The following is a 23,027-nucleotide window of genomic DNA, read 5'->3' as shown; positions in this document are numbered from 1 at the left end:
GGTTTATTGCTTCACAATTTCCATTTATTTTGTGGCCTAACACAAATTTCTTCTCCTAGCACTCTGGAAGTTTGAAGTACAAAATGGGTTTCAGGAGACTAAAACCAAGTAAGAGTAGGGATGGGTTTCTTCCGGAGGCTCCAGGGGACAACCCACTCCTTGCTACTTCTAGCTTCCAGATGCTGGTCATGTCCACTCCCCTCCACCTTTCAGGACAGCTTCGAAGCATCTTTTCTCTATGGCCACCTGCCTCACTCTTATGAAATTTCTGATTATTTACAGCCGACAACCAGAAAATCCAGGATTCTCTCCCCCACTCAAGATCCATAATCACATGTGCCTGATCACATTTGCCATCTAAGGAGCATACTCTCAAGTTCTAGGCACTGGGATGTGGACATATTTGGAGGCCATTATGCAACCAGCACAGTAGCCCTAACTTGAATCTGGGGCTTGAATTTAGACTGGCCCAGGGAACACGGGCCAAGTGACACAAACAAATTCTCTGGAAGAACCCACCTTCAGCTTAAGTCCCTTGATACACAGAGTAAGCTTTAGTATCAGGTAAACATGAGCTCACCATCAAGTTTACCCCTTCCAAGAGAAAACAAATCAGTAGCAGTGAGCTGGAGTAACAATGAAACCTCTAAGAACTTCAACTAATGAAATTATTGGGTACAGCACAACAAAGTAGTAATTGTTAAAGTATTCAGAGAAAATAAAGGAACCAAGAATCAGGAGTCCATAAAGTAGTCACCAGATAAATTTGATAAAGATCACGTAAAAATTCTAATTAGAAGCTCAATCGGTAGAAATAACTTGCAGTTGACCAGGGTGGTCTGTGTAAACAAAACTGTCATGTATACTTTTAAAAACCATTAAAGGTATTAGCTGCTAACAGATGGAGACAAAGGAGTAAACATTCTGGAGAAGGGACAGATGAGTGCCAACATAAAGATCATTTTTATTGATGTTATTGATGGTATTGTACATACAATGTAAAACTGGCTAAGCTTGGTACAAGGGAAACAGGAAGAGTTTTCAGCAGTTTGAAGGTCCCTGCAGACAGAACTCCTGCTTCAGGTACAGCTGATTTTGCCCTCCAGACATCTGTCCAATTCTTAAGATGGGGAAGGGGAGTATTCACCAGAAGAAGCCCTAGCATCAACACCATTTCAGGATTTGAAAACCCTGGATGGTTATACCCCAAGGATGGAGATGAAACAGACTGATCCTGTCAAAACTCCAATCCAGGGTCAACTCAATCCAGACTTTGATAGTACTGAGGTACTCTCACCATTCTAACTAAACACAGAGTGAACTCTTTATGGAGCTTACTCAAAGAAAGCTTTACGCAAGAAAATTATCCCAGAGGGAAACCTGGATATGTATCAAAGTATGAAAAGCAACAGTATCAATGAGTGAACAACTTAGTACTGTCCTTACATAATCTCTTGTGTGGTTTAAATAGAATTAGAACAATTACAATACACCAACACAAGAATTCAGAAGATGGAGGAGATAATTCTGTTTACTCATAATGGACTTTCAAAATACATAGAAAATATACAAAGAATAGACAAATACAGTATTAGATTTCAACACCTTTGTCTAATATAGAAAGTAAGGACATAGATTTGGTAACAATTTGACCCAAATGACAATTCTACAACACTTAAAAAACAGTTTTTTTCCAGTTATATCTGGCACATTTACCAAGATAGACTACCAAAAAAAAAAAAAAAAAAAAAAAACTCTGGATTAACTTGAATCTCTCAAAGTCATAGAAAGTGTTTATATACCTATAACTCATTAAGTTAGCTAACATACAGTGTATACAGTGTGTTCTTGGTTTTGGGGGTAGATTCCCATGATCTGTCGCTTACATATAACACACAGTGCTCATCCCCAACAAGTGCCCTCCTCAATACCCATCATCAATTTCCCCCATCCCCCACGCCATACATCAACCCTCAGTTTCTTCTCTGTATTGAGTCTTAGAGGGAGGCAAACCCTATGTTTGAAACTATTTCCCCTTTCCTTCCCCCATGGTCTTCTGTTAAGTTTCTCAAGTTCCACGAGTGAAAACCTATGATGTCTTTCTCTGACTTATTTCACTTAGCATAATACCCTCCAGTTCCATCCATGTTGTTGCAAATGGCAGGATTTCACTCTTTGATTGCCAAGTAGTATTCCATTGTGTATATATAAGCCACATCTTTTTCCATTAAATCAGTTGATGGACATTTGGTCTCTTCCCATAGTTTAGCTGTTGAAAGAGCGGCTATAAACACAAGAGTACATGTGCCCTTATACATCATCAGCACTCCTGTATCCTTTGGATAAATTCCTAGTAGGGCTATTACTGGGTCATAGGGTAGTCCTATTTTTGATTGAGGAACCTCCATACTGTTTTCCAGAGAGGCTGCAGCAGGTTGCATTCCCACCAGCAGCACAAAAGAAATCCCCTTTCTCCATATCCTCGCCAGTATCTGTTGTTTCCTGAGTTGCTAACGTTAGCCACTCTGACCAGTGTGAGATAGTAGCTCAGTGTGGTTTTGATTTCCCTGATGAGTGATGTTGAGCATCTTTTTATGTGTCTGTTGGCCATCTGAACGTCTTCTTTGGAAAAGTGTATATTCCTGTCTTCTACCCATTTCTTCACATTTGCCACAATGAAACAAGATTTGAAATAGGTAACTGAAAGGTATATGGAAAAGTTACAAGTATTTGGAATTTGGAACAGTTTAATAATCTGTAAGTCAAAGAATTAAAAAGGGAATTCGGAAGTCATGTCAGACAGTGGAATTGGAATTTCCCATGATTGTGTCCCCTCCCAGACATATCAGTTTGAACATGTGTCTGCACACAAAGAGGTCTTCTCAAGAAGGATTCCAAGTGAGGGATGACAGCGCCTGGGTGGAGCCCAGAAATCAGACACACTGAAGACTGTAGGGAAGACCGTTCACATTACCCTGTCACACCTCCCCCAAACCAGGCAGCCCAGTGCAGAGACACACCCTCCTCATGGAGGCGAGACACGGAATGAGCACAGATTTTCCCCTCAAACCCAGGCACATACCAGCCCAAGGGACTCCAAGAGCTCCAGGCTCCCAGGTCACACCAGTACTAGCTGGTTCACATCGTCCCAGACTCCCAGCTGACTCCAGTTAACTGAGACTTCAGGTGGACTCCCACAAACCCAAGCCCCCTGCTAACTCCAGCCCCCCAGGCTCCTGAACCACCCAATGCCATACTGGCTCCTCTAATCCCCGGCCCATACCTGCCCCAATACCAAGCTAGCTCCAATAACCCTAAGATCCCAGCCTGCTCTAGTGCCAGGCCAGTCTCCAGGAACCTACGCTCCAAACAGGCCCTGAGGGGCCCAGAATCTGGTTCTGCCCCAGCACCAGACTGGCAATGTTATGACTCCCTTTTCGATTGGATTCCTCAGACAGAGGCTCCTGGCTTGCCACAGTGCCAGGCCAATCCCAGTCAGTAGTGCCAGCCTCCAGACCAGCTCCCATGGACTCAGGCTCCCAATCTTCCCCCAAGACTGAGCCAGTAGCCAATGGGCCCAGATCCCAAGCCCACCCCAATGGTCCCTAGAGCCTGGTTAGCCCACTCAGACCCATGTTTCAAGCCCCATCCAGCAGACCCAAGCACCAGGTTGGCCCTGACAAGCCCAAACCACAGGTCTGTGTACCTTATCATTTAAGTACCAGACGCAGCTGTCCAAGGACTTCAGCAGCAAGTCTACCTAGGGACACCACCAGAGAGCCCACCTAGAATCTCTGCACTGGAGGACTAGTGAAGGGCTCTCATGACCAAGCAAAGCTAAGAGGTGCCTACTTCCTCCAAGGGCACAGACACTAATGCAAGGGACAACCTGCAGTATATATACACAGGCAAAGGGAAGGGAATCAAAGTATACCACTATGCAAAAATCAGTAATTCATAAAAGCAAGCACCAGGAGACCTAGAAAGGAACAAGGAACTACCAAACAGCCAGAAAACTGGTAAGATAGCATTAGTAAGTCATTATCAATAATTACTTTTATATATAAATGGATTATAAATGGATTAAGTTCTTCAATCAAAAGGTATAGGTCGGCTAAATGGATTTTAAAAAATAAAGAAATACTCCATGTGACCTACAGAAGACTCACTTCAGCTTTGGGGACACATGTTGGCTCAAAGGGAATTAGAAATGGATGGAAACATTCCATGTGAATGGAAGATCAAAGAAAATAGAGTTTACACAAAATAGACATCAAGTCACAACAAGAAAAAGTCATTTAATGTTAAAATGTTACAATGTTTTGTAACATTACAAAACATTTTACTGGCATAAAAATGGAAAAGAATCAATAGCCCAGAAATAAACCCATACATCTATGGTCAGTTAACAGGCAAAGGATAGTCACTTCAATCAATGTTGGGTAAACTAGTTTTGTTCTTTTAACAGTTTATTCGGAGACAGAGAGAGACAGAGAGAGAGAGAGAGAGAGAACACGAACGAATGAACAGGATAGGGGCAGCTAGAAAGAGAATCCCAAGCAGGCTCCACACTGATAGCACAGAGCCCAAAATGGGCTTGAAGTCACAAACCAGAAGATAGATCATGACCTTAGCCAAAACCAAGGATTTCACACTTAACCGAGCCTCCCAGGCTTCCCGGGAAAAATAATGTTCACATGCAAAATGAAAAATCTTACACCATACATAAAAATTAGCTGAAGTTAGATTAAAGATTTAAATTTAAGACCTGAAACTGTAAAACTCCTTGAACATAGAAAAAGCTTTATGACATTGATCTTGGCAATGATTTTTTGGATAGGACACAAAGCCCAAGAAAAAAGCAATAATACTTGAGACTCAAACTAAAAAGCTTCTATAGAGCAAAGGAAGTCAACATTAAAATGCAGCCTTTTTTATTTGGAGAATGGGTAAGAAATATTTGTGAGCCAAGTTCAGTAAGGGGTTAATATCCAAAATATAGAGGATTTCTTACTAATCAAGAGCAAAAAAACAAAAACCCAAAATGTCTGATTAATAAGTGGGCAGAGAACCTGAGCAACATTTTTCCAAAAACCAAAGTGATCAATAAGTACATTAAAAGATACTAAACACCACTAACCAGAGATATGCAAATCAAAACCACACTAAGGTATCACTCAATACCTGGTAGGATGGCCCTTATTTAAGAAAAAAAAAAAAAGTTATTGGTTTGCAACCAGCCTCTGTACACAGAAGGCAAGGAGAAAGCAAATAAAGAGGTAAACCACTCCAGATCGATAGGTGGTGGTTTTAAAAGGGAACTTACAAGGCTGGTCTTGGGTGGCCAAAAGACATCCTGCCAGAATCTTGAAAGATTTTAGCTGCCTTGAGTTCAGTCATGCATTGGTCCAGATGGTCTCCACAACACCTTACTCTAAAGGCTATGTCCTCGAGACATCTCCCAGCATGGGAATGGTAGATGGAATGTACATTCCAGTGATAGTGAAGGGGTACAGTGCTCTACCTGGGTGCAGCTCGTCAACTGGCAGTCCTATCCTCTACAGGACCTCTTCCAACACTCCACACCTCCTAGCTTGCTCTTAAAATCTTACACAGCCCCCTCTTCAGCAACATGCCCTGAATGGATACCAATGGGTTTTGTTAGCATGAAGAGAGCTTGTTTGGCAGATAGCTGCCTGCACTACAGGCAGGTATCACAGTAGCAAGACAAGTACATGCAAGAGAAAACACATGAGGATAATGATACCCCCAAAAAGCATTTTTTTTCCTCCCATCAAGAGCCCCATGATCCAAACCATTGATTTACTAAGATCCCTAGGCTTGTGGTCAGATCAGCAAGGTGTTCACCTTGCCTTCATGTGATTTCATAAGGAGAACATGTTAAGCAGGTTCATCAGGTATAAATACAACATTGTTTGGATAATGGCATAGGTACTTCCTTGCAAGGCAGCAATAACATCCAAGGGTATTGTATTTTGGACAACAGTACCTCTCCTTAGAGACTTTTAATGTTTATTGTTGAGCAGGAGCATGCAAGCAGGAGAGGGTCCGAGAGAGCGAGCATATGCAAAAGAGAATCTGAAGGGAGCTCCGGGCTCCAAGCTGTCAGCACAGAGCCTGACACAGGGCTCTAACTCAGTAAATGTGAGATCATGACCCAAGCTCAAGTTGGATGCTTAACCGAGCCACCCAGGCACCCCTCTCATTAGAGACATTTTAGTGTTGAGTAAGGAGGACAGACTTTGTTAGCTATCACTTAAGCTTTGCTGGGTGAATGTAGTAAGGGCTCCTATGCAGGGTTTGTTTCTTAGACTAAGTTTTTTAATGAAAGAACAAAAGACAAAGAATAGCTCTTTTTAGTATTTTTGAAGGAGTGAGACAAAGCATCAGTGGAGGAGGGGCAGAGATGGAGGAAGGGAGACAGAATCCAAAGCAGTGTCCAGGCTCAGAGCTGTCAGCACAAGAGCCTGACGTGGGACTTGAACTCAGCAGCTGCAGGATCATGACCTGAGCTGAAGTTGGACGTTTAACCAACTGAGCCACCGAGGCGCCCCAAAACACAATGGTTTTTGTAAGAACAATGTGAAGATTCCTTAAAAGTTGTAGCAATTAAGAACAAATTTAATGTGACAGTAAGCTCTTGAAGCATGTATACATCAAAGTTTGTAACAAATCTAACATTTCAGGTCACCAGTAAATAGAAAACTAGTGTGCACTGGATTAGAATTATCACCTCAATGCACAGAAATCAATTCCAGATGTATTGAATAATTGTATATAGCCGACTAACACTTAGGAAAAATCTAGGAGAAAGTCCTTATAGCCTGGAGTTGAAGGATTTCTAGATCAAGATTCAAACAACTAACATTGAGAAATACGGATATATCTATTTCGCAGATTCTATTTACCAAAGATAGCCACAGCAATATTCCCCATTCCACGTGCTCTGCTTCTAATAGGATGAGCGTCAAAGTCACACAAGGAGTGGGCTTTTGTGACTGTTTTGTCCAAAAAATACAACAGAATTGACACTACAAAATTCCAAGGCTAGTAAGTCCTTACAGGCTATGCAGCTTCCATCTTGCTTGTGAAACACACGTGGCGTCTTCAACTTCCAAGTAAGCAGCTCAACTACCCCATGTGGTCATGCTGTGAAGGAAGTCAAGTAAGACCCTACAGAGACATCATACAGCAAAGTTCTGACAGTACATGAACAGAGAAATGCCCAGTCAGCTTTCCACTGTTCCAGTTCCAACCACCATCCCATTGGACCCACCTGGGAGACCCTGAGTCAGAAGCATTCCACTGAGCCCTTCCCAAATTCTGACCCAAAGAAACCATGGCATAAAATAATTGAATGGTTATTGTTACAAGCCACTAAGTTATAGGTCGCCCTTTACACAGCACTTAACACTGGATCTGGCCACATTAACACCAGAACACTTCTATTCATCAAAAATACCACGAAGAATGGAAAGATTACCCACAGATAACAATAGAATACTTGCAACCATACAACAAATGAAACCTATGCAGTGCATGCAAAGAACTTCTCCAGTCAGTAAGATGACCAACAACCAGATAGAATAAGCAAACAGAAGCAGCCAATTCCAACACAACTTCAATAGCCAATAGTCTAAAAAGTTGCCTAATGTAGCCAAGGAATGAGAAAATCTATCTGAAAATAAAAATGGTATGATTTCATTTCATCCTAACACAGAAACTTGAGAGTCCAACGACCACAATGTTAGACTATGGAGACTGGGGAACTTTCCTACATTGCTGATGGCTGCGTAAATTGATGTGATTGGTTTAAAAAAAAGTTAGTTACAGACACACAGAAATTCTACTCCTACATATAAATCCTACAGAATTTCACCCACCTTTACAGCATGACAGGTGTATGCCAATTTTCATAGCAATATTTATACAAGGGAAAAAAAAACATTAACAGCATGTCCAACACAGGCAAGTTACTAAGAGAGTATACTCATAAAGGAATTGTTACCCAACAGGTGAACTGGAATTACATGCTTCAACATGGATGAATCTCAGAAATACGTTGAATATATACAAAGCTTTTCATGTGAAATACAAAACTGTTCAAAGCAACACAATGCATTGGTCCGTTATGTAAATATGCATTCAGTATTAATAAATGTATGAGAAAACAAGAACCCAAATTCAGGATAACGGTTACTGCTGGGTAGTACGCCCATAGGAGGATCTGACAGGGCTATGTAAGGGGAATTCTAAGTTGTTAGTATATTAAGGAATAGTAGATATGCTAGTGTTAGCCATATTTTAGACTTTGGTATGCCTTAAATATTGTACCATCAGTTTGATATTTTCAAGACCTAAGCAGGACATAACACAAAGGGAGAAAGGTTAGCATTGAGAAGGATGCTTTAGCACAGAAGCATGTCTGCCTGGAAGCTTTATCCACAGCTTGTATCCACCAAGGCTACAGGGTATGAGGAGACTGCCAGTCAATGGGCAAAATCAAAGAAAATGACTGTTTCCTCATAGTCTTACATGGATCCCCTTCCAGGCTGCCATCCTCTGCAACAACGTGGGCTCTCACTCTTTGGAGGGCAAATTTCTGTCAAATGTCCACCCCTATCTGCTGCTTCCCATCCTCTGCCAGTTAAAAGTCTCACCCACAAGATTCCAGAAAGGTGATCATGTGTCTCATTCCTGTACAGAGATTGACAAGATCACCAAGTCCGAAGTACTTTTCATATGCTCTCACTTCTCTCATAAGGAGAACAAAAAGCAAATCCTGACATCCAAGCACTGCTCTGAAGTTTGCAGACAGACTGTTCTATGAAGTTGGCCTGGCACTTCTGAGAGGCCGGGTTATTCTCTTGTTGGACATAAACATTCTCGCAGAATAGCAGATATGCTTACTCTGGGCCCATGATAATGGGCAGCAAACAAGGCTACTCCCTAACTTTGTGTAAGCATAAAAAGAAAAAAAAAAAAAATCACCATTTAACCCACAGAAGACCTAACATGCCCCTCTCCTGGCTACTATGAGTGACTGCTCTTTACCAATTACAGCATTAGCCTTGCTCGGTTCTGCCCTTGAAAGTAGATACACCCAATCATCGAATTGTTCTGCTTTAGACAGCACGAGATACACAGCAAATCTTTACTTAGACCAGCCTAAAAACCACCTCACCAAAGCCCAAATCTTTTAAGTTTGAACACCCGTCTTACTGAGAAATCCCCTAATTCCCTATGTGTGCTCGCTCTCACTGTCATGTGTAGTAAACCCAACTTCAAGTACAGATAGGCTCCTGATGATATTTGGCTGGGGGGCATGGACATTTGCTATCCCGTATCTACAAGGAACACCAATCATAATTGACCTGTTGGACTGAAATTACATTGCTCAAGTAGTTCAAATAGTTGTGCCAGCCGCTTTACAGTATGGAAATGTTGATAGGAACACAAAATACTCCGTACTAACTCACATCAAAACTAATGATCTCCAATGTCCCACAATTTTCTCTTCCATGACTGTGTACATGTGTAATCATCTACTTGATTTTTTTTTTTCACCTGAGCATAACTCAAGAATTTTTCACGTGGTCAACAAGTAGGAACAGTTCAACTAGAAGACAGCCCACGTGAAAACATGGAGAAGAGACTATATCCCTAGGCTCTTGTCATGGCAAGTGTTTAAGTGTGGCTCAAGAGTAAGCTTGGTGGAAACGGGGCTCCTGGGTGGCTAAGCATCTCATCTTCGGCTCAGGTCATGTTCTCACAATTTGTGGGTTAGAGCCCTGCATGGGGCTCTTTGCCAACAGCTCAGAGCCTGGAACCTGCTTCATATTGTGTCTCCCTCTTTCTGCCCCTCCCCCTGCTTGTGTTCTCTCTGAAAAATATACAAAGATTTTAAAAACCGAAAAGAAAAGGTTGGTGGAAGGAGAGATTTCACAGTGAGGGCATATGTGAAAGAAATGGTTTGGGAAGTTTAGGCAAGGTCACACGTAGTTAGTAACTTTGGATTCTATTTTGTAGTTGGCATTTTAAGCCATGGGTGGAGGCAAAGTTGTAAGACAACCAGGACTAGGTTTTTAAATATTAGCTGAACAGAGCAAAAGATGCAATCAAAAGAAGAATTGGCAGCCGACAAAGCCCATTTTATCAAACCGGTCTCAACATTACCAAATATAGATTGTTCTCCATTTAAATATATCCACATCCAGGTGGGACAGCTTTGCTATTATTTCAACACCCATGGGTTTTAAACAACCGCAGCAAGCTTTTCATGGAACTCAGAACATTAATGCCACTCATAAATTATGAGTTCTAATTAGGGTTTCATTAGAAATAGAAAGCAGCTTAGTTAGAATGTGGCCTCCTATAGGTAGCTACAAAGCTTCATCTCCATCTCTGGTATGAATTTTTAAGATTCTATGTGCTACATTAACAAAGATGGTGATTGTGACTGTATTCTGCAAAAATCGTGGGTTCCATGAATCACTACTAGGGATATTGGAAAGAATGTCAGAGTGCCCCCAAATTCATATTCATGCTTCTCAAGCCCTGTTTAAAACCTTCACCCAAAAGACCAAGGTGATGAGTAACAGAATTTCATCTTGATTGAACACTGATCAAATGACAGGAAGAATGGGACTTTGAGCAAGTCTCGACTCAACAGTACTGGTGAAGATGCTCGTGGAGGAGCTCCAAGAGGCTGAGTGACTGAACCCCCAGAAATGGTCTCTCCAAGCAGAAAACACAGCAATCAGAACAGGGGCTGCAACTTAGCCTTGCATATGCTTCCCACAGTATCTTAAAATTGTTTTCTGTACTTCCTTATAGATGATCCCCCCTCCCCAGTGTGTTAGAAGCATCCACATTGCCTCTCAAAGAATTAAATTCCTCAGAGCAATAAAAGGGAAACAGTATGGGTTTTTACTTCTAAAAAAATTTAAGCTATTAACAGAAGCAATCATTCTGAAAGCCACAAGTTTTGAATTGCAGGAGATGGGCTTTGGTAAATGAAGAGGCTCTTGATAATCAAAGGGAAAAAAAAGAGATTGGGACTCACAGTAGATTGGAAAGACAGAAGAATACAATCACCCAGAGCAAGGGAGGGTGACCTGGGCTGAAAGAGGGGAGCGTAGAAGAGACTGGTTGGGGCAACAAAGACAGTGGCCTCATGGAGAGGAGCAAATGTGGCAGCCTGTTGGCTTGGCAAGAAATGTTAATTGCCCCAGAAGAATTGTTCTATTAATATATGCATAAGATATAGTCCTCAAAAAGTTCACGTTGCTTTCTATTGTTTATGTGTTTGAAACATGTTGCACACTATATAAAATTTAAATGTACATAGACCATGTTTTAGAGTATGCCAGAATCACAATGATAGAGGAAGACACAAAAGAGGTAAGGCAGAAGGTTCTGTTCTGAATTCTGTCTTAACAGCAACCTGAGCAACCAACGCAGCTGACGATTAACCATGTAAGCAGAGATTCACAGCACCCCTCCAGCTTGCCCTTCCCATCCCCACTTACATGGCATCTGCACTCCTATTAGGAGTTTTGGGGAGGAACATAATAGGGGAGTAAAATCCTAAGGGAGGAAGATTAGCTGGTCAAAGAGAAGCTCCAAGACTGTGTGCCAACATCATTCTGGACACAGTTGCCTGTCATTACTCCCCCTGGCATGTTCACAAAATGATTATGCATGAATTCACGGCATTCCTGGTCTGCCTACTGACTCCACTGCTTGAAAAGAAAGTCTAGAGGGGCGCCTGGGTGGCGCAGTCGGTTAAGCGTCCGACTTCAGCCCAGGTCACGATCTCGCGGTCCGTGAGTTCGAGCCCCACATCAGGCTCTGGGCTGATGGCTCAGAGCCTGGAGCCTGTTTCCGATTCTGTGTCTCCCTCTCTCTGCCCCTCCCCCATTCATGGTCTGTCTGTCTCAAAAATAAATAAACGTTAAAAAAAAAATTAAAAAAAAAGTCTAGAGCTTAGGTCATACTTTATAGTTATCATCTATCATTACCATGATTTTTTAAACATTTCTACATACCACAAGGTAATTCTTTAAAACTTAGCTTTATGAAAAGCTTACTATATATGTATTCGACTGATTTTCTACCTTTGGCCTCTAAGGAGAATGTGGTCTTCTATTTTGTGCAAAGGTGTTCTGGGGAATACCTTCAATATACAACTATAGTAAAGTGAGGAAGGCAAGACTGAGCAGATGAAGTGGACTAGGAAGGCTGTTGCAACTGAACATTTTTCAATCCTACAAGGAGCTCTGAGCCTGAAACGGCCTTGGAGTTATCCCAAAGTGATCCTTGGAGCTGAGACTTGCTATCTTGTCTCAGTTATAGACCATAAACTATCTCCTCTAGGAGGGGTCACCATGGATTGGGAAGTTCATTGAAGCTGAGGGCAACATTAGTGAAGGGTGTTAGCTGTAATCCACTAGAAAACCGTATTTCCTAAGTGGGTCAGCCCTGACAAGACAGCAAAGAATCTCAACATTCATGCAAGTTTCCACATGAAACATGATCAGCCTAAGTATTATCAGAAACTATCATTTAATTCTTCCATCCTCCCCCTTTGCAAAGACTTAAACACAGGCAAAGTGTCCCATTACCACTCCAGTAGCCTACCAGCTTTCACTTGTCACCTGTAGTCCTCGACTATTAACTACTGGAGAAATCTGGAATTTGGGTCTGCCTGAAAAGTGATGACTGACCACATTTCTTGGATACCAACAAATCTTGAGACCAAGGGTTTTGGGGGGTGGAGGAGCAAAAGATTATAGAAATGCCATTTTTTCTTTTCCTCTAGGATTTTACATGCAATTAAAGATCAAGCCACTCTGATGTATTGTAGGTCAGCCTTGACAACTGTCACATGTGGCATGAACACTGAGGGGCTGCCTGGTGTCCCTGTGATTCAAAGCAGCAGGAATGTTGGAACCCAGCAGTGCTGGTGCATGATGATGGGCACTTCCTTCCCATTTTGCGTTCTTTTCACAGTCAATATAAATCAATCTGGTGGCCTCCAGTGACTTTCCTCAGTGCAACTCCAAACTTAGTGGGATAGACAGACACGCAAGGATAGAAAAAGCTACCAAAGAAAAAAAGAATTTTGGAGTAAGGTTAAATATATAGGTTTTAAATACTTTTTAAAATCTAGGATATCTAGGGGCTCCTGGGTGGCTCAGTCGGTTAAGCATCTGACTTTGGCTCAGGTCATGATCCAGTTTGTGGGCTAGAGGCCCACATTGGGTCCTGTCCTGACAGCTCAGAACCTGGAGCCTGCTTGGATTCTGCCTCCCTCTCTGCCCCTCCTCCACTCATGCTGTCTCTGAAAAATGAACATTAAGAAAAACTGTGTAGTTTGATTTTTTGGTTTTGCTTTAAAGTGAAGTCTCCCTCACTCAAACTCCCAACCCTAAGATCCCGAGTCACAGACTCTACCAACTCAACCAGTCAGGGACCTTTCTATCTGTTCTTTCTTAACCTGAACAGGATCTTTCAGGAACTCCGAGATCTTCTGATGACCTGTTAATGTTAAGTTTAGGATTTCCATTTTGCTTTCCCTCCTTTAGTTTACAAGACCAATTCCGTACTCTTAAGTAGTCTATATAAACTAATGCCACTTTTAAGTTGCTCTCTAGTCTTTCTCAGAATTCAGAGAGACATCTTGAGAGATGTTCGATTTTTAAGGACCTACTTCTGTTGGAATTTGTTTTTCCTTTCCCATTTTTTCTGTATGCCTTTTTATTAAGCATGTATTTTTACAAGTCAGTAACCCAAATGGTTAATATTACAATTTAAGAAAAAGTGTAGAGCTTCAAGCCTTATTTCAGTAGAAACAAATCATCTCTTTATTCCGATTTAATCACTTCAACCTCAAGGTGAAGTGAAAACCACACTCAGAGGGGCCCCAGTCTTTGATCTAAGAGAACAGCTGAGAGGGAGAAAGGTCTGAAGCATGGTATCAGGAAGGAGGCTGCTGTTTAATTCCACTTAATCTTAATTTGTGTATTTCTTCAAAAATCAGCGTCTTGGATGGAAAAGGGAGTAAGGAGAGGAAGACAACCTGAATCAAATGAGCCCCCTACTGGGGTCACACATGAAGTTTCAGATTAAGTAGAGCAAATGAGGAAGTTTTAATGAATAGGTAAGGGTCAACTTCTTTCATGTTTCTTGCTCTTTTTGGAGGAGTTCTGTCTTTACAAAGAATTAAAGGCAACATCTTACGGACAGGAGAACATACATACAACGAAGAGTAAAGATCATTTGTAACTTCATTTCCCAACAGCAGCCACCATTAACATTTTAATTACAGGGTTTCTCCTAGGCATTCTGGTTGGCCCTGGAGCTCAAAGTAAGAGAAGACCATATAAGCATTTCTACCTAACAGGATACTGGAAAGTTTCTTATGTATTATGCAAATACATCATCCTTATAGGAGACATTAGAAAACATGTATAAAAATCATCCTACCACCTAGATATAAGAATTTTTGTTACACCAACTGCCCAAAATTTTTATAGGGTAAAATTAAGATCTTCTGGATAGTTTCTCTTACATAGATGATAGGTCATAAACATTCTAGGTGCCTCTAATTTTTTGCCATTAAACAACTAAGATTCAGATGCTTTAAGGTATATCCTATTTTACACTTGTCCAATTTTCTAAGAAAGGTCTAGAGATGAAATTGCTGAGGCAAATGGTAACATTTGTGACGTTTCTAAGACTTTTGGAAGGTTGTGCTAATGTGTAGCTTTACCGGAAGTGTCTATGAATATACATTTCCTGTTTTGGATATTACAAGTTTAGCCTTCTAATGCAATAGGATAAATAGTTTTTAAAGATTTAATATTTGATAGAGCATGAGCAGTGTAGGGGTGGAAAGAGGGGGAGACAGCATGTGAAGCAGGCCCCAGGCTCTGAGTTGTAAGAGTCTGAAGCAGGGCTCACATGCACAAACCACGAGATCATGACCTGAGCCAAAGTTTAATACTTAGCCAACTGAGCCACCCAGGTGCCCCGAAAACATGTCCTCTCTTAATTTGTATTCTTTGGAATTAGTATCAAGGGTAAGAAGTTCCCTAAGATTACTAGGGTCTTCTATTTTTAGACTTTCCTCATCTTTTAATTGACATGTTTTTCTGCTATTGGTGGTTTTTTTTTTTTTAGTTACAGTATTAACACCTTCATCACCTGTTCAGTATGTTCATAAATTTTGTTATATGATTAAGATGGCTACAATTAGAGTGAAGTTAAATACCTGATAACAGAACCTTTGTTATCTTGGTTTTGAGAATAAATCTGGTCTTCCGAAACATTAAGCTTATCTGTTCATTTGAGATTGACACCATACCGAATTTTCTAATGCTAACGTACTCAACTTTTTTTTTTTTTTTTTTTTTTTTTTTTTTTTTTTTTTTTTTTGGCTAGAGCACAAGTGGGGAAGGTGCAAAGAGGACAGAGGATCTGTGCTGACAGCAGAGCGCCTGACATGGAGCTCACAAGTCAGGAACTACAAGATCATGATCAGAGCCAAAGTCAGACGCTTAACCAACTGAGCCACCCAGGTGCCCTCAACTTTTTTTTAAAAGAATGTGTTTCAAATTTCATCACATGCATTTTAGCACCAATATCCTTTTTTTTTTTTTTTTAATCTGATAAGGGGTATCTCATTTTTTCTAATGGTGAACTTTGCATTCTTGGAATTCATTCTCCTTGGCATTCAACATTTGGATCTGTTCCATCCATTCTCGTTTTCAATACCAGTTCTGTATTAGATCTCCTTTGACTTTAAAAAGGAATAAAGGGGGCGCCTGGGTGGCGCAGTCGGTTAAGCGTCCGACTTCAGCCAGGTCACGATCTCGCGGTCCGTGAGTTCGAGCCCCGCGTCGGGCTCTGGGCTGATGGCTCAGAGCCTGGAGCCTGTTTCCGATTCTGTGTCTCCCTCTCTCTGCCCCTCCCCCGTTCATGCTCTGTCTCTCTCTGTCCCAAAAATAAATAAACGTTGAAAAAAAAATTTAAAAAAAAAAGGAATAAAGGCATTCTGTAAGTCTTACTACTTTTATAGAACTTTTTGCAAGCCATCCACCCGATCTTTGCTTGAATTTTCGTTACTTTGTTTCTACTTTATTTTCATTATGTTTAGGTTTCATTTCCATTTCTGGGCTTTTCCAACATTTTTTCACTAATCTTGAGATTTTTTGGAAGTATTACCTGTAGTTTTTGTAAGAATATAGGAAAGTATTGAACTGAGCCCTTCCTGGGTCCCTCTACACAGTTCCTTTTATGATGTATGATGTTCATTTTAAGATTCTTACTTATCTTTGAAGGATTCAGCCGTCTGATTCTAGATGAACATTCTATGGGGGAAGGGCGGCATGAGCTGGTCATCTGCAGCCTCCTCTTTATCATCTCCTTTACCTTGTCACTAAATCTTTTAGGGTCCCAGAAACAGTGGGGGGACTGGGGGAAGCCCAGAGGATCATAGCTAAACAGGCTCTGAAGTCACCTACTTGTTCTTCCAATGCTGCTACTTACTAGTTCAAGGTCAGACAACTAGTGTTTTTTAGTATATACAATTGGGGTAGTAATAATTCCTGTGTGCATGTTAAGTATTTAACCTTGAACAGTTCCTGTGATAGATTAATTCCAGCATGCAGGTATTATTGCCCTATGTCTTTTCTGTTGCCATCTCCAACTGCTACCTTCCTTTTCCTTCCATCACTCTACTTCAAGTATCTACCTCAATTATGAGAGCTGGTTACAGACAAGACAAAGGACAGAGCACAAGGTATACAATTCAGTTATAGTTCCTGGACTTCCTGTGGTTTTGAAGATTCCATAGGGACATCCCATATGTCCCATGATGATCCCTTCCTCTAGCTCAAAGCCCAATTCCAGTGGATCTCCCCCCACCCCCCCTTTCAGTACTACATCACTCAAGTACACAGAGATCTGGATCTTGCAGAAGGTCAAGAGCACCTCTCAGCAAAAGCACTTCTAAGAGAACATGTATTTGGCCAGTGCTTTATAGTTTCAGGTTGCAGTAGACATCGTTTTTTTATCATTGCAGACAATGGTTTACTCTTTCCTACCATTTCTGGTAGATTTTAAGTAGGTGTGTAAGTATGCCTTGGACCTTTCTACTAGAAATCTGGAATGGTTTCAGTAGCTTAATAGTGTGATAGAACTCACCTGTAAAGTACTCCAAGCTAAAGTTCATTAATGGTGAATCCTTGATAAATTATGAAATTAAACATGGCCAGGGGCACCTGGATGGTTCAGTCAGCTGAACACCCAATTCTTCATTTTTGGCTTAGGTTATGATCTCGTAGTTGTTGAGATTGAGCCCTTGTGTGGGGCTCTGCACAGACAACCTTAAGCCCGCTTGGCATTTTCTCTCCTCTCTGCCCCTTCCCCTGCCTTGTTCTCTCGAAAAGTAAACTCAAGAAAAAAATTCAGCACAGTCATTACTTACATTTCCGACTTCTGAAGATTTGTTTTTAGTTGATATTTTCCCATTTTTACTAACATTTCCTATTTTTCTCATTTTTTAAAAAGCTTTAATGTTCCTAATTACAACATCTTTCTCATTTCAGATACTACATGTCATCTCTTCCTTCCATTCCCAGGAATTTGTCCGTTTCTTGGTCTCTCCCCAGAAACCATTTATAGTTTTATTTTTATTTTTATCCTTTTTGATTTCATCTTCTATTTTCCTCAGCTTAGTTTTTTTTTTACATTTATTTTGAGAGAGCACATGCTGGAGACCAAGTGCAGAAAGGTCAAGGAGAGAAAAGCCCAAGCAGGCTCCACACTGCCAGCACAGAGGCCACTGTGGAGCTTGATCCCACCCACCACAACATTGCAACCTGAGCCAAACTCAAGAGTCTGGTACTCAACCCAGGCGCCCCTCCTTAGTTTTTAAGATTAATAGAATGCATCGTTTTATTCTTTGTTGATAAATTTGTAGTGAATTATTTTGCTCTGAATATATCAGTGATGCTTCAGTGTCATTTTTGTTTGCACAAAGATTTTTATGATCATTCACTAGTCTATGGTCATCAAAGACTACAACCATACTCAGCTACTCATTTTCTGCTTGTTCAATTGTGTGGGTAATTAGCAGTTCTGTAAAATTTTGTTAAAACTATTTTTTCTGCATATAATACAGGTTACAAAAATGAAAGCTCAGAAGCTGAAACAAGGCTTTCCACTAAGAAAATCTAGTATGTATTTCTTTTTTTTTTTTTTTTCAACGTTTATTTATTTTTGGGACAGAGACAGAGCATGAACGGGGGAGGGGCAGAGAGAGAGGGAGACACAGAATGGGAAACAGGCTCCAGGCTCTGAGCCATCAGCCCAGAGCCTGACGCGGGGCTCGAACTCACGGACCGCGAGATCGCGACCTGAAGTCGGACGCTTAACCGACTGCGCCACCCAGGCGCCCCTAGTATGTATTTCTTAATGTTCTCCAGACTTCTGTGCAGTTAAACCTACTACACTGTTCTGAAAAATCACTGATTGCCGAAGAAAGACATCACCACCTGCTTATCAGTGACCTGTGACAGTAACTGTGGTAAATGACTGACATCGTCCATCAGGGGCTAATGTTAATACTTTTGATTATTGCCCGGAGACTGTCTTGGGTTTCCTTTGGCACCAAGAGTGTCTTCTGTCATCTTCTCAAATCATGTTCGTTTCACTGGTAGGTTAGGCAAAGATGTACTTGACACTATGTATCATTGTAAGCAAAGAATTCAACCATGTTCTCCATAAAACTCGGGGAGGGGGAAATGGTGAAATGGTAGAGAGAAAGTTCTGACAAAGAACAAGTAGTCACTGGAAATACCCAGTGTCAACAGAGGGTGTGGTAAGGAATCAAGGCCTTCCACGCAGAGTGCTAGGCACTTGATCGTTGAGTGATAGAAGTAATGAAATTGTAAGAAATACTGAAGGATATGGAGAATGGAAGGTGAGTGTTCAATGTAGGTCTGTAACAATTCCTACAACCTTTGAATTAAGAGCAATTTTTAAAGAGGCAATGGCTGTAAAGTTTCCACAATTTAAACACTTGAAATATGACTGAATAAGCAGAGGTCCTGAGCCAAGGATCTTCTACTCCTGGAAATAGCAGAATATCAGATACTTAAAACAAATATTCTTTTAAGTCACAGGAAGAGAAAAAGATTACCCAGAAAGAGGGAAAAAAAACTGATAGCATGTTTCTAAGTAACAGAATAGAGATCAGAAATAAGTGGAAATTGAGGCACAGAGGTCACATATACTCCATAATGACTGGTTACCAGTGGTGGTACAGTCACCTTGACTAAGGTGGTCTCACTCTAAAAGCTCACATTGTTCAACACTACAGTGCCCCTTCTTGGACAATATGCTGGACCGTTTCTCATTAGAACTTTTGAACAAAGAACCGATTTCTCTCAATTCAGTAACAAATTGAGAGAAGAACCATGTGTGCCTTTGAATATGAAATCGATTTTAATTTTTTTTTTTAACATTTATTTATTTTTGAGACAGAGAGAGCGCATGAACGGGGGAGGAGCAGAGAGGGAGGCACAGAATCTGAGCTCCAGGCTCTGAGGTGTCAGCACCGAGCCTGACGCGGGGCTCCAACTCACGGACCGCGAGATCATGACCTGAGCCGAAGTCGGACCTTTAACCGACTGCGCCACCCAGGCACCCCGAATATGAAGTCGATTTAACTAGTAATTAGGTTTAGAAAAATTCAAAGGGTTTGGAAGACTCATCCTAAGTGGTAGTATGGGTTGTAGATTTCTACACCAAGTCCTTTTTTTTTTTTTTTTTTTTTAAATACATGCCTGAAGGTGACATGCTCTCAACAAAGGTCATGCAAAATGGAAACTGGGGGGAGTTTTAATGGATAAAAGTATTTCCAATTTTTAATTAGGCATGCCATATGTAGTAATGGAGAAACTTTAATCAACAGATCTCTATTTCCCACATCATCCTTAAAGCATATGACCTTGAATATAAGTGAGCTGGGCAACATATCTTTAGTGAGTGTTACACATGTATTAGGATTTTCAGTAATAGAAATTATTTAAGATTGATTTACTTTCATAGCTTAACTTGTTCTGAAAATATTCCCAAATTGAGGGGCCAAAGAGGATGGAAGCAGATGACCTTCCATAGTGAATACTTTAAAGGACAATTGTTTTTAGCATATATATACACAAATTCACAGCTCAAGAAGTGTCAAAGACATTGAATTCTTGAAGTATTTCTAAATTTCCCTGTTCAACCAATGTTTCAGGATTGCACAGTACACAAGAAAAATGTTCATTTACCAGGCAAGTCCCAGAAAATTGCTATTCTGAAATTACCAACACTTGATTTCCTTTATTGACAAAAGCTATTAAATTATGGACCACAGAACAAAGGACTGGGGTAAGGCTCAATAGTCTAGTATTAAAGAAAAGTTATTTTCATGTAATACTGCAAACTCACTTTCTAGTAACAGGCCTACTGGAAGGTGAGTAGTAGAGCTGGAGCTCAGAAAATTTGATTTAAATCCTTATCTTCTAACCTTGGAAAAGTTAGTGTTCTTTCAATGTGGATGAAAGAATACTTTCAGGCTTTCAGTGAAGATTCAACAAGATAGGTATAAAATAGCGACTCTACAACCGGGAGTCCTCTTTATCTCTAATTAAATTGTGCCAGTATACGGCAGGAGGAGCTGTCTGGGAACTCCTGGGTTCTGGCCCCATGATAAAAGTAGACAGTCACACATACCTGCTATGTGTGGTACCTGGGTACCCCTAGAAAGGCAATCTCAAGAGTTGATTCTGATCCCAAATTCACCAGTCCCGCCCTACACAGTCAATGGAGACTACTGCAAAGACCCAAACCTTCGTAGCAGAGATCCAGTGTATCCAGTGTTCATGGCAATTCCTGCCAGGTCATTAGATATTACTCACCAAACAAAGTCACTTGAAACAAAAGGCACAAGTGTCGTAGGAATGGATTGGAATGGGGAGCAGGAGTTAATCGGTTTTACTCCATTTCATAACTTGGTTGATGGGACAGCACTTCCCCAACAAGGGGCCCAATGTCAGCTCAGTAGCCTTTGTTATTTCCATGCTACTCCAAAGAAGGAGTTCAACCTTTGGCACATGTCTAGTAGGCTAGTCACTTGGGCTCGATCAAGACACACCCAAAACAAACCCTGACCTCTTCCAGGTAGCACAGTCCCAGCTCTTACTGATCAGGAAACCAACTGGCCTGGGATGCCACCTTGGTCCCCTGTGCCAGTCATGAACTTCCTACAATAGACCTCTAGTCTCTCAGAGCGTCCACCAAATTCAATGAGGTCATTAAGCATTTGCATAATAGTCCTGAGTGCTGTGGATTCAGCAGCAGCGCTAAGTACTTTAAGTGTATTCTTATTTAAGATCCCCAACAACTTCATAACCTACATAGGTTTCCCATTTCATTTCTAAAGCAACTAAGGCACAGAAGTTAACCTGACCAAGATTCTATTTGAAGCATGGTCTGGCTTATGACCGTTCTAAGCCTGAAAGGGCCCAGTGGGGGGTGGAGGGGGGGTGGAGAATGAGTAATCAATGCTCTGTCCTCTAGGAACTTAGAATCCAGTAGGGTCAACACATGCACAACTCAACAAGATTAGTTGACAAGTGCTCTAAAGTCCATGCAAACCATTTTCTAAGGAGTCTCTCAAAGCATTGTCAGCTGATGACACTTGATACAGCAATAGATTCATAATCCACATGAAACCTATCGTAAACAAGTCTGCAGTAATTCTGCAGCAGTAGCTCTCCACCTTGATCACCTTCAGAAACTGAAGCCTTTTGTTAGGACGTTTGTACCCGCCTTACGAAAGGAATGCCTGATCAAGATGAAGACCACCACCAAGTTCTGCAGGAGCCTGGGTGCTTCAGTCGGTTAAGCATGTAACTCTTGGTTTTGGCTCAGATTGTAATCTCAGTTTGTGAGATCGAGCCCCACATTGGGGTCTGTGCAGACAGCACAGAGCCTGCTTAGGATCCTCTCTCTGACCCTCCCCCCTCTGTGAAAGTAAATTTTTTAAGGACACACGCACAGAATTTACCTCAGTCTGAGAGGAGGAATACAGGAAATGCTCTTCCCTTGCAGGTCGGAAATATCTAAGGCAGCCTACAGAGCAAGGTTAATAAAACCTTCTGTGGGCCCCAAGGCCCAAGCTTCACGGTTAGGGGATATCACAAGTTTCACGGTAACAAGTCTTAACAGAGTCTCTTGCTGCCCTGGCTTTGATGGGCAACAAGTAAGAACCTGGAGGCCTGAAGATTATGGCCACGGATCAAGAGCAACAGCCTTGGGTCTCCATCCTAATGTAGCATGCAGTCTTTGTCAGAGATAAGCTTCTTCTCCCCCTGCCTCTACACTCACAGATTACACATTTATGCAACAATACATAAAAGGAACCATAAAGGGAGTCAATAGCCAAAGGGAGAAAAAAGCAAGAAAACAGGAAATGGACCTTGAACAGACATCAACATTAAGTTGGAGAGTCTCCTTTAAAGGTGACATTCCTTGCCAGTTCCCCTATCGATCCAGGACTTTTGGTTCTCATCTCTAAGAAACGAACACTCCAAGCTCTGCTCCCCTAATGCATTTCTTAACCCTTTAGAGCCTTTCTTTCACCTTCCTCTGGTCACGTGTCTTCTCCCATTGGATTAAGAGCTCCATGAGTGCAGTAAACATTTGACATGTATTTTAGTAATCTCAGCTTCCCACATACAGGACACAGCAATGCATAAGAGCAGACAGATTCCCACTTACACCCGCCTAGAGAGGACACCCCTCAATGAAATGATCAAATAGACCAGAATGAAGGAAGAAGGTACAGAATGCGTGTACACAGGTTTACACCTCTTGACCGTTCCCAGGGTCATGGCCAACTCCAAGCACACAGATGAGAGTGCTGGCTCAGCGAGAATGAGTGACCA

This window comes from Lynx canadensis, chromosome D2 (assembly GCF_007474595.2).
Source record: "Lynx canadensis isolate LIC74 chromosome D2, mLynCan4.pri.v2, whole genome shotgun sequence".
NCBI classification, from domain to species: Eukaryota; Metazoa; Chordata; class Mammalia; order Carnivora; family Felidae; genus Lynx; species Lynx canadensis.
This window is presented reverse-complemented; position numbering follows the sequence as displayed.